The sequence below is a fragment of the Notothenia rossii genome (assembly GCF_949606895.1).
Source record: "Notothenia rossii genome assembly, chromosome: 3".
In the NCBI taxonomy this organism is placed as follows: domain Eukaryota; kingdom Metazoa; phylum Chordata; class Actinopteri; order Perciformes; family Nototheniidae; genus Notothenia; species Notothenia rossii.
The window spans coordinates 93,529,990-93,542,315 of NC_136901.1; the positions used below are offsets into that span (position 1 = coordinate 93,529,990).

Here is a 12,326-nt window from a genome sequence, read left to right on the forward strand (position 1 = left end):
GCTGTTTGGATGTGTTCCAGTCAGGCTTTCGTCCAAACCACAGCACTGAGACTGCTCTTGTAAAGGTCTTCAATGACATCCACGTATGGCGCATTTCCACGGCAGGGCCTCGCACTGCTTAGTACGGTATAGGTAGGCCTTGGTAGGCCAGGCTCACTTTATCCTGCGTTTCCAATACAGTTTAGAAACTGGGGCAGTAACTATAGTAACGCAGTGTAGGCAGAGCCGTGACGTCATCTTCAATGTGAACCACAAAACCAACATCAGCCGTTAGCTGTTAGGCCTCAGAGCTCCTCATATCTGTTCAGAAACTAGACACAAGTACAAACCACAGACTGTCTGTGTCATGGCGAATACAGTCGCTGGTTTATTTATGTCAGTATAGGATGTTGTTGTGAGTGTGGACGGTCGGAGCATATACAACGTTAGCTTAGCCGATATCCATTCAGAAAACAGGCATTTTAAAAAGGTTTCTCGCCTGCCGTCTGTCTGCAGACTTGTCAAAGCATTAATTCATGGTTTTTACTAACCGGTATCAGCATGCTGTTACTTCGGCAAAACTGCTCCACCTGTTAGAAATCTGCTCAAAGATTGTTGGTCACCCTGTCAGAGACTTTCTGACTCCATCATAACCTGAGAGGCTGTCCAACAGCATCATCTGGGACCCAAAGCATGCTCTAACAGAGAATCTGAAGTGCTACCATCTAATGGAGATTCACTAAAGTCAGCCTGAAGCATCCTTTGTGCTCCAGTCAATCCTCTCAGTAAACACAGAGCTGAATCCAGATCAGATGCACGCTGAAGGCTCTTTGAGCAGCTCTCACTGATCTTGCTGTTATGTTACATGTTCAGTACTCGACATTAAGGACTGCCCGATGGCCCGGGGCCATCTAGTATTTAGCTCGGGCCATGAAGCCTCACCTGCTGGTTGCCCGATCGGGCAATCTATTATGCCAGTATCATGCAGCTTGCGGATCCAGTAATGAGTGACCCGACAGTGAAACTAAACATATCTATAACTAGTTACGGTAGTTTGAGAGGTAATTAAAATAGCTACGTGTGATATTCTAACCTGAAGTGTGTGTTTTGTCTGCTCAACGCTGCATGTGATCATGAAGAGTTGCGTGTCGATTCGTCAGCAGCAGCTGATCTCTCTGTCCCGTCAGATTAGACTTCACTCGCGTTTATGTCCATATCAATCAGATCCAGCTAGTTTTAGCTAATGATTATCATTATATATATGATATGACTACCTGCTTATTAAAAGACACTTTGACCTAAACAATAAGTGTCGCTATGCAACTGGGTGAGGCCACAAAGTATAGCGCAGCATTATGCATTTGTTTACATGCCCACCGGAACACCGAGGCATTAGCAACAGATCAACGCACAATCAACCCATACAGGACATCTCTTTCTCCACATTAAGTTTTACACATTAGAATTGACTACTCTTGTCTGTCACATACTCTTCTTGTCTGTCACATAAGTGGCACAACTGAAGCGGTATTGCGCTAAAGGGAAATTATTTTGACCGGACATTTTGACCGAAGAGATTTCGATTTAGAACGGGAACTCTGACGTCGCCATTTTGTGTGCTTCGTGGATGCGCTCGGCTCCTCTCGACTGCTGCTGCTCGGGTCTGCTCGGTCAGCTTCCGGATGAGGAAGCATTCCTTCGACCAACTTACAGTAGATAACGTTACAAACATTTTTAACAGGGGCCATAATAGCGTAAATAATGTTTGTTTTGGCAGTTATAACTGCATGTAATGTTTTCTACTTTTTTACATCTGGGAAGGCATTTGCCTTCATCAGATGGAAAGTGTCTTGACCAACAACTTAAGTATTTATTATAGCTATGCAGGGCATGCAAGAGAGCAAACACAAACAAGTGAAATGAAGAATACAATTGAAATTGTAATATTGTGGTGGTTCAACTTATAATTCAGTTCATAGAATGCACCAGACAGCATCTAAGACCTGCAAAAATCTAAATGTTCTAGGGGGAGGACCCCCAAACCCTTCGTGCGTCATTTCGTCGGCGCGCATTTTTAAGGGCAATCTCCATTGGACTCAGGGCCATCTGTAAATTAGCTTAGATGGCCCACAGGGCCATCTCCCAAAATCCTTAATGTCATGCACTGATGTTTGTTCCTCATGTATTGTGTTTGTCTTATGTGTCCATGTTGATGTTACACAACGAGCTGCTGTGATGCAAGTCACATTTCAGACTTGATCTGACAATTAAAGAATCGTAGACAACAACGTTCTAACCTCTATCTAACCATAATGTGCATTCATATTAGGCTTGGGCGGTATCATTTTTTTCATACCGTCATACCTTGCTGACATCATACCGTGGAATACGGTATATGACGGTATGACTTGGGTCGACTTGAGCGAGGTGGCATTCGGCGGCAAATAGATGTTTCGAACGGTATATTATATGTTCGGTGTAAAATGCAGCCCGAGCCGGTACACGCTCGCAAAGTGCCGCGACATGCGCGCAAGTGCAAAACAAGGGCTGCATACATGACACATTGTGCAAATGGCACATTTTGAGATCGGATACAGGACGCGTTTGTAGATGTCCGACGTTGTTTCCATTGTGAGCTAAGTTAACAATATATCATCATACATAAACATTTTCCGGGAGTAAATACTTGACTTATTGAATAAAGTTTGCTATATTCACTAACTAGTTTGGCAATATTATTCCGTGCATGTGTTAAAAACCTTATTTCCATTTGATTCATTGGATTACTCGCGTGAATGTTTAGCACGTTAATGCTTTCGTTTTTAAAACCGTCCGACCTCCACTACAAAACCATCAACCAGTTGCATAGGATTAAAAAATGTCAACAATCACTCACCCCGTCTTAAACATTCCCAAAGAAGTGCCTCTGTCTCTCGTTGTGCTGGATGAAGTCACTGGCGACGAGTAAACCCAAAAATAGTCCCAAACAGGCGCAGAAACATTTTTCTTTTTTACTAGTTGTCCGAGTTCGGGGCCGGCAAATGCTGCCGCCATCTTGCTCAGCTCAGCTCTGTGCTGAGCTCTGAGAGCGGGAAAGACGGACTGCCCTCCCCTGCCCTCTGCTGGCGCGTGTTGTGCATTACAACCAATGTCGTCCCTATCAAAACTCAGTGTCAGTGTAATAGAATGAAACGCATCTGTGATTTGGCGCACAGTCTGTGACGTCACGGTATTGAAAATCATACCGACGGTATTTCGAAATACCCTGGTATACCGTAATACCGTCATACCGCCCAAGCCTAATTCATATTGTATATTTCAAAACAGGTTGTGATCTTTCATTTGCGGATAACAGTGTTACGGCCCGTCCACACAAAGGCATGAAAAAAATCTTGAAAAATCTTGATGCTGGGCGTGTCTGAAGCTTGGCGATTTTTTGCGAGCAACGCGACCAACAACCAATCACATGAGTCTCCCGCCCCCGACATACAAAGCAATAGCAATGTTAAAACGAAGTAAACTGGATATAAACTCTCCAAACAGGCGAAAACCTAGCAGTTTCACCCACTGTCTCTGCCACCTCCCTCCATGCCTGGTTCCTCCGGTTTGTATCCCGGTAAATAGTTCTGGTCGTAAAGAACCGGGTGATTTGCTACCGTAATATCTCGTTTGGAATATGTGGAAATGAACTGCGGTCTGGCTCTCCCAGCTTGCACGCGGTTTGATTGGCTAGCGCTTGTACTGGCGGGATTTGCATAAACGGGATTTGATTGGCTGATGCCAGCTTCGAAAGCATTGGGAGCATCAAAAGTTGAACATTGCTCAACTTTTGATGCTCACGATGCTTGCAAAGCCATGCTCCGCTCCCCACAATGCAGTTCGGCGAAGATTACAAATCTTCTACGTCACTCACCCCATTCAAGCGAATGGGCGAAGCTTTGAAAGATTTTTTTCATGCCTGTGTGTGGACGAGCCGTTAGGCATTTGGGGATAACAGTGTTAGGCATTCATGAGGTGCAACAACATTAACATGAACCTTTCTGTTGGCTGCTTGTTAGCAGACCCTCCACGCGATAGCAGAGCGAACAGGTACAGCAAGCGAGGGATCATTGTCTACTAGCAAATCGATTGCAGATGGCGTCGTGCTCGCAGACGGATACAAAGATAATAATGAATGGGTCGGGAAATATACTTTGGTGGCCGTTAAACCTGGACGGCCCAAGTAAAGTCTATGTGTGGGAAACCCTGGACTTGAATTTTGAATTGAGCCGTCCCTTATAGATACTATCTCTTTACGTATTAGTGATAGGAATCCCGGCTGTTTTTAGTGAGTCGGATCATTTGGCTCGGCTCACTAAGAAGAGCCGGCTCTTTCGGCTCCCAAACGGATCTTCACGTTAACACAGTTTACCAGAGCCTCAGTTTCGCCGCTGCGAGGCTCCGGCGCTCGCAGTTCACGCGCGTGCTCCACTAGCACAGGAACACGCTTTGCTGGCGGTGAAAAGAATCCCACCAGACTCCTTTGCCCCTCCAACAGAGGGATGTCCTTGTCCTTTTTCGTCACTTCAAGCGATAAAAACTCTTTTGGACGCCCTCGGCTCGAGTTCAGGGCGTTCCGAGCTGAATAAGGGCGTCAAATGACGGCAAGACGCCCGCCTGGCGGAAACGCTGGAATTAGAAATATATTGTGAGGAAGTGCACACTGACCTGAGCTCCAGGGGTCTCTTTGTTCTCCTCCATGCTGCTCTCAGTTCTCCTTCTCCGGATGGGTCTCTGAAATAATCAACACAACTACAGCTGACACAAAACAAGACAACTCAATACAACCGACAGACACAACAAAACTAATCTACAGCTACTTCGTAGGTTCATAGCAGAGGTGAGAATTAACTAAGTACATTTACTCAAGTACTGTACTTAAGTACTATTTAGAGGTACTTTTACTTTACTTGAATATTTCCATGTAATGCTACTTTGTCTGCGACAACAGGAGACAGTAATAAAGCTGCTTCACTGAAGAGGAGAAACTCACAGCTCCAGGACTCTGTAAGTCAGGAGGAGACTAGAAACAACAAGTCAATAAACTGAGGATTCATCCTGTAACATAAAGGAGTTACACACACACACACACACACACACACACACACACACACACACACACACACACACACACACACACACACACACACACACACACACACACACACACACACACACACACACACACACACACACACACACACACACACACACACACACACACACACACACACACACACACACACACACACACACACACACACACACACCTTCTTTTAAGCTGGAAACACTGAGAAGACCACAGAGCTGCTTCAGGTCTTCTCTGGGGACACTGGGTCCTGATGAAGACCATAGAGCTGCTTCAGGTCTTCTCTGGGAACACTGGGTCCTGATGAAGACCATAGAGCTGCTTCCCGTCTTCTCTGGGAACACTGGGTCCTGATGAAGACCACAGAGCTGTTTCAGGTCCTCTATGGGGACTATGGGTCCTGATGAAGACCACAGAGCTGCTTCAGGTCCTCTCTGGGGACACTGGGTCCTGATGAAGACCACAGAGCTGCTTCAGGTCCTCTCTGGGGACACTGGGTCCTGATGAAGACCACAGAGCTGCTTCAGGTCCTCTCTGGGGACACTGGGTCCTGATGAAGACCACAGAGCTGCTTCAGGTCCTCTCTGGGGACACTGGGTCCTGATGAAGACCACAGAGCTGCTTCAGGTGGAAAACTGTCAGGAGTTAAGAGGAGGAATTCAAAAGGTTTATTCAATGATATGTTCCATTTTTAGATGCTTATATTTAGTGTTTTATCACATCATGTGCAGTGCCTTGTCTCATCTATGCTGCTGTGACGTAAACATGTTCCAAATTGATCCATTTAGTAAATGTGATGTTAAGCAGAGGAGAAAATGATAGAAAGGTCAGATAGTTATTAACATTACATGCAAATGACTTTAACCATTACGATAACAAGTTGGTTTTCTGTATAAATTATTATTAATACAATACAAATATTTAGATATAATTCATCATAATCTGTGTCGCAACTTACATTCTAATTTACAGTTTGTTCACTTTTATTTGATTAAAATGACTTTATTCACATAGAAAGTGACATTAACGGTTGTTTGAACCACGGTTATAACGCTATCTGTGTCATTAACTATCACTAAGTTAACACAGAAAGCAAACATTAGCAAGTAAGACTGTTTAATGTACTCCATGTATACAGTATTTTCTGTATATTGTGTATTCTTTAGATACTCTAGTGATATGTGTCCCGTGTGTAAACTTGCTGCTAATGCTTCATTTTTATTATATCTTATTGTATCTTTTAAATATGCTTAACTTGCGTAATGCCTGAAAACACTTCTGCTGTGACACAATCATTTCTAAGTTTAAGGTAAATAATTATTTTAATAAAGTATATCTATTTATCTAATGAGCTAAACCGTCGCTTAGCTTAGCGTTAGCTGCTAACTGAAGAACCCCCATTCATTTCAATGGGAAAAATGCTATATATTGAAAACTTCAATGGGAAAAATAAGCATATATTTAAAACTATATCTATGGTAAAGAGCACCAACACAACAACTCAAACTGTCTTAAAGACAACTGGTGTAATAAATAACTAAAATAAAGTCAGCTTAGCATTACAAATCAACTGTTACTCACCCAGACCCGAACTGGAATAACAACTGTAGCTGTTAGCTGTTAGCTGTTAGCCGTTAGCTTTAAGACTTTAGCTGTTAACCGATAGCTTTTAGACGTTGCATGTTAGACTTTAGCTTTTAGACTGTAGCTGTTAACCGATGGCTTTTAGACTTTAGCTGTTAGCCAATAGCTTTTAGCCTTTATTTAAAGATAATTTGAGACTATTTTTGGCGCACATTTTTAAAGTTTTTTTGTGAGTTTCTTTCTTCCAATATTACAGCTGTGTTAAAAAAGATAACTTCTGATTCGTGATTAACTGTAAACTAAGCCAACAGGTGTAAATACACTTAATGAAACCTCTGCGTGTGTTTAATCCACTCACAACCTCTTCTTCTTCTTCTTCTTCTTCTTCTTCTTTTTCTTCTTCTTCTTCTTCTCTCGGTTTATTCTTCTTCTTCTTCTCTTGCTTTTCTTCTTCTTCTTCTCTTGCTTTTTAGCGGATTGCAAACAACTTAAAAGGTGCATACCGCCACCTACTGTCCATGAGTATGTCTCATCACATCATTCCAACTCTTTAACTTATGCTCTAATCAAAAATAAAATACAAATAAATAAATCAATACAACCATGAAATAAATAAAACAAAAAACAAATCTATGATCTTTCCTGACCTAATGTTACATTATTTTTCCTACCCCAGTTTCACTCAAGAATTGAAACAGTGCCTTTCTGGTAGCTCTTACTCCCTCTCCTTTTGTTCCCAAAACACCAACCAGACTCCACTCCCTCTCTGCCTCTAAAACTTCATCCTTTAGTTTTTCTCTTTCAGCTTTATAGATGTCACAGTGTAACAAGATATGTTCTACATCTTCTTTTACTGCACAGTTCCCAGACTTGTTACTGTCACTTTTCCCCATGATATACAGCGTACCATTCAAAGCCGTGTGATTTATTCGGAGTCTAGCCATCATGATTTCCTCCCTTCTGTTTCTTTCTTTATGAATATTAATTGTAATTGCCTTTTGTACTTTGTGATAGTCCTTGCCTTTCTGGTCTTTCTTTCTGCCAGATCTCCATCCCTTTCTTCTTAATGACTGCTTTTCCTTCTCCTTTACCAAGTTGAACTGGTAATGTTATTTGCTTTTGTTGTGCACTTTTTGCTAATTTATCAGCACACTCGTTCCCTTTCACCCCCTCATGCACACTCGTTCCCTTTCACCCCCTCATGCGTACTCGTTCCCTTTCCCCCCCTCATGCACACTCGTTCCCTTTCACCCCCTCAAGCACACTTGTTCCCTTTCCCCCCCTCATGAGCAGGCACCCAGCAGAACTGCAGATCTATGCCGCTTCTGTGCAGTCTTAACAGGCTATGATTCAGTTCTATGAGAATGTCTTCCCTAGTAGTTGTTGTTGATTGTATGCTTTGTAATATGGACAATGAATCACCACCCTATCTGGTCTGACCTCTTCAACCCACTGCAATCCTATTATTACAGCAAGCATTTCTGCTGTATACACTGATAATTGATCAGATGTTCTTTTTAAAATAGATATTTTAAAGTCTGGGATGTATATGCCAACTCCAACACGCTCTTCCTTGTTGTTAGAGCCATCTGTATACATTTGTAGGTAATTGTAATACTTTTCATTCAGATACTCGTTTTAATTCCCACTTCATTTATTTGCCACTCTTTTTTCCTTTCTATGATACTCACATCTATTTTAGCTTCTGGGAACAGCCATGGGGGAACACTGCTAAATGGGGTTGCTTTGGCAAACGTGATATTCTCCACTCCATATGCCCTCGTTCTTTCCTCACTCATCCAGCCAAACCCACATGACTGGAATTTTGCATATTCCCAGCAATCCTGTAATATTCTGTTTGAAATATTTTCTTTTCCACTACCTTGTAGTCTGACCCAGTATGACAGAGCAAGCCTCTCTCTTCTGATCTCCAGAGGTGTCTCTCCTGCTTCGATCAGAACTGCATTAATAGGGGATGACTTTATTGCTCCAATACACAGCCGCAATGCTTTATATTGTATTCTGTTAGTTTTTAAAAGCGATGTTTTTGCTGCTGCTCCATATACTATACAACCATAGTCTATTGTGGACCTCATAATTGATCTTTAAATGTCTATTAATGCTTGTTTATCTGCGCCCCCCAGTTGCATCCAACTACAGCTCGCAATAAATGTTATACTTTTTGCATTTTGCATGTAAATATATAATTAATCATGATGTTAAATAATATTTGACTGACTGCACCCACTTGGGGAATACCATTTTCTATTTCAAAATAGTTGGAAATATCTGCTCCAACCTTTACTCTAAATGTCCTGTCTGTTAAAAAGGCCCTTACCCAATTGAACATTCTCCCTCCAATACCCATTCTACCCAATTTGATCAGTAGCCCATCCCTCCACATAGAGTCATACGCCTTTTCAATGTCAAAGTACACTATTGCCATTATCTCTTTCATTTTCAATGTTTTTTCCACATCGTTACTCACTCTTACTAACGCACCTATTGTGGACCGCCCTTTACGAAATCCGCTCTGAAAACTACTCAGCAGCCCTTTCTGTTCCAGTACATGTGAGAGCCTACGGACAATGATCTTTTCCATCCATTTACATAGGTGTGATGTAAGAGCTATTGGCTTATTGAATGGTAGCACGATTGCTGTTTTCCACACACTTGGCATATCTCCTTCTCTCCAGATTTTATTGAAAAGACTCAGCACCATTTTCATAGTTTCCATAGGTAACTGTCTAAACATAGCATAGCATAGCTGGTCTTGTCCTGGGGCTGTATATCCTGTACCTTGTAAGGCTATTTTGAGTTCTGACATTGTAAATTCCACATCAAGAGCTGACCTATTATCCTGTCTCTTCTCCTTCACGTTCTCATTCTCTGCTACTAAGCTAAGCTAACAGGTGTAAATACACTTAATGAAACCTCTTCCTCTTCTTCTTCTTTTCTTTTTCTTCTCTCGGTTTTTCTTCTTCTTCTTCTTCTTCTTCCGTGTTTATTGGCGGTTTGCAAACCAACTTGTAGGTGCATTACCGCCACCAACTGGACTGGAGTGTGGACAAGAGCCTAAGCAGAAAACAAGAAACAAAAGCAACAAAACAAAACAAAGAACCATAACTCTAGATTATTTTAAATTGATCAATTCCTCTTAGAAACGAAATAATCTCACAATATATATTGCCTGATGTTTTCCCTAACAGCCCTGATAGCGACAAGTCATGGAATGTTGCTTTCTTCAGTGTCTGGAAAAGCACATGTCTCTGAGTATTTCCTGCAAAGCCGTAAAACATGCTCAACAGTTTCTGGCTGGCTGCAGTGTATACACTTTCCGGTTGGATGCTTTCCTATTATACTTAATGTATGATTGAGCCCTGTGTGACCTATTCTAATCCGAGAAATGACATTTTCCTCCCTTCTTTTAAACCCCACCTTCCTTCCATCCCCCACATACCTTTGAATGTTATAAAGATGTCTTCCTGTATCACTAAGGTCCCAATGTTCTTGCCATGTTGTTTGTGCATATTTCTGTATGAATGTTTTAACCTCCGCTTTACTGAGTGGAACTTGTATGTCTATGTTCATACTTCTGAGTGTTTGTTTGGCCAGAATATCCACCTGTTCATTACCCTCCACACCAACATGAGCAGCAACCCAGATGAAACGAGTTGCTATGCCTTTGATTTGCATTGTATATCAAATTAGAAATACTTCATTTATTATGTCCATTCTAGATGAAGATCTGCCTGATCGTATACTCGATAATGCGGAAAAGCTGTCGGATGCAATTACAGTATTATGTATTTCTTTCTCCTCTATCCATTTCAATGACAGTACCAATGCCAACAACTCTGTGGTGTATACTGACACATGGTCTGTTACCCTTTTATTTATATGTGTATTACTCACTGGGATATATACTGCTGCCCCTACACGCCCTGTCTCTGGATCTTTGGAACCATCTGTAAATATGATTGTTGAGTCTGACTGATATCTTGCAAAAATAATTCTGGACTATGCGCCATACTGGTAGTTCTTTCTTTTCCTTCAACTCTTTTTGTATATTGAGGTCTACACTTGGCAATGGGAACAACCAGGGTGGAATGGACGAGATTGGAACTGTGGGGCAATACTGTATTTGATTCAAACCTATACTTGCTGCTTTAACATCACCAATCCATCCAAAACATGTTAAATGTGACTCATTGTGCTCCCAGCAGTCTTTCAAAAATACTTTTCGCAGGATGACTATCACCATGCCCCTGAAGGTTTACCCAGTATGCCAACATTAACTTCACTCTTCTTATCCTTAAAGGCATGTCTCCCATTTCCACCTGTATTGCTGATACTGGAGATGTTTTAAAAGCTCCACTACAAATTCTCAGGGCCTGAGCTTGTAGGACATCCAGTTTTTTAAGGTTTGATTCTGCTGCCGCCATGAACGCTATACACCCATAATCGAATACAGGTCTCATGAGTGCCCAATATATATTCAGAAGTGATGACCTACTCGCTCCCCACTCCTGTCCCGCCAAACACCGAAGTACATTGTTGACCTTTTTGCATTTATTTAGAACTTTTCCGATATGATTGCTCCATGTTAGCTTTCTGTCAAACCAAACAACAATAAATCTTATTGTATCAACCTGTTCAAGAGGTTGCTCATACAATTTGAACGATATAGGAGCAATGTTATGCCGTTTTGTAAAACAAATGACCTGCGTCTTAGCTACTGACAGTTTGAATCCCCATTTATTTGTCAATTTCTCCACTTCAACTATTGCAGTTTGTATTTTCTTTCCAACATGTGCTACATTGCGGCGTTTTGCCCACAAAGTCCCATCATCTGCATACAAAGATTTTCCCACACTTGGATCAACTTGATTAAAAATGTCATGAATCATTATATTGAACAGCAACGGACTACACACACTACCTTGCGGAGTACCATTTTCCACAGCATAAACACTTGAATATTCTGCACCTACTCTTACTTGTATTTTCCTGTCCAGTAAAAAATGAATAACCCAAATATATGCTTTACCACCAATTTCCAATGATTTTAACTTGATTAGTAGTCCTTCCTTCCAGAGCATGTCATAAGCCTTTTCAATATCAAAGAAGACTGCAATCACTACTTCCTTGTTGGTCTGTGCTTTCCTGATGTCTTATTCTAAGCACAATATAGAATCCATTGTATTCCGACCCCTACGGAACCCACTTTGATATGGGGATAACAGAGCTTTACTTTCTAAGATATACGTTAACCTTTCTGTAACCATTCTTTCCATGATTTTGCATAAATGAGATGTCAGGGCAATAGGCCTGTAGCTAGATGGATCTGAAGGGTCTTTCCCTGGCTTTAGGATGGGCACTATTATCGCTTGTTTCCACACTGAAGGAAGTTGGCCAGAATACCACACCCTATTAAACAACCTTAACACAATGACTAGAGTGTTATCTGTCATGTGTTCCAGCATTTTGTAACAAACACCATCTTTCCCAGGAGTGGTTTGACGAGCACTAATAATTGCTCTTCTCAACTCAAACATACTAAAATGCAGGTCCAACTGATCTCCTAACGCTTCTACTCTATCCAATATTCTCGGGTTTTCCATTCGTGTATTAT

General features: G+C 41.6%; 1 protein-coding gene across 4 annotated transcripts in view; it reads right to left on the reverse strand.

The window, feature by feature from the left end:
- The window catches only part of LOC307031635 (uncharacterized protein), an 82,159-nt gene that overhangs the window by 40,287 nt on the left and 29,546 nt on the right, over positions 1-12,326 (reverse strand). For 2 of the 4 annotated variants that reach the window (XM_079668886.1, XM_079668885.1), the window contains one exon: positions 4,687-4,752. The gene's annotated coding sequence lies outside the window, so the exon portion shown is untranslated. Of the gene's footprint in view, positions 1-4,686; positions 4,753-5,288; positions 7,902-12,326 lie in introns of those variants that run through there. The other 2 variants (XR_013806018.1, XM_079668884.1) reach the window with 2 other exon arrangements.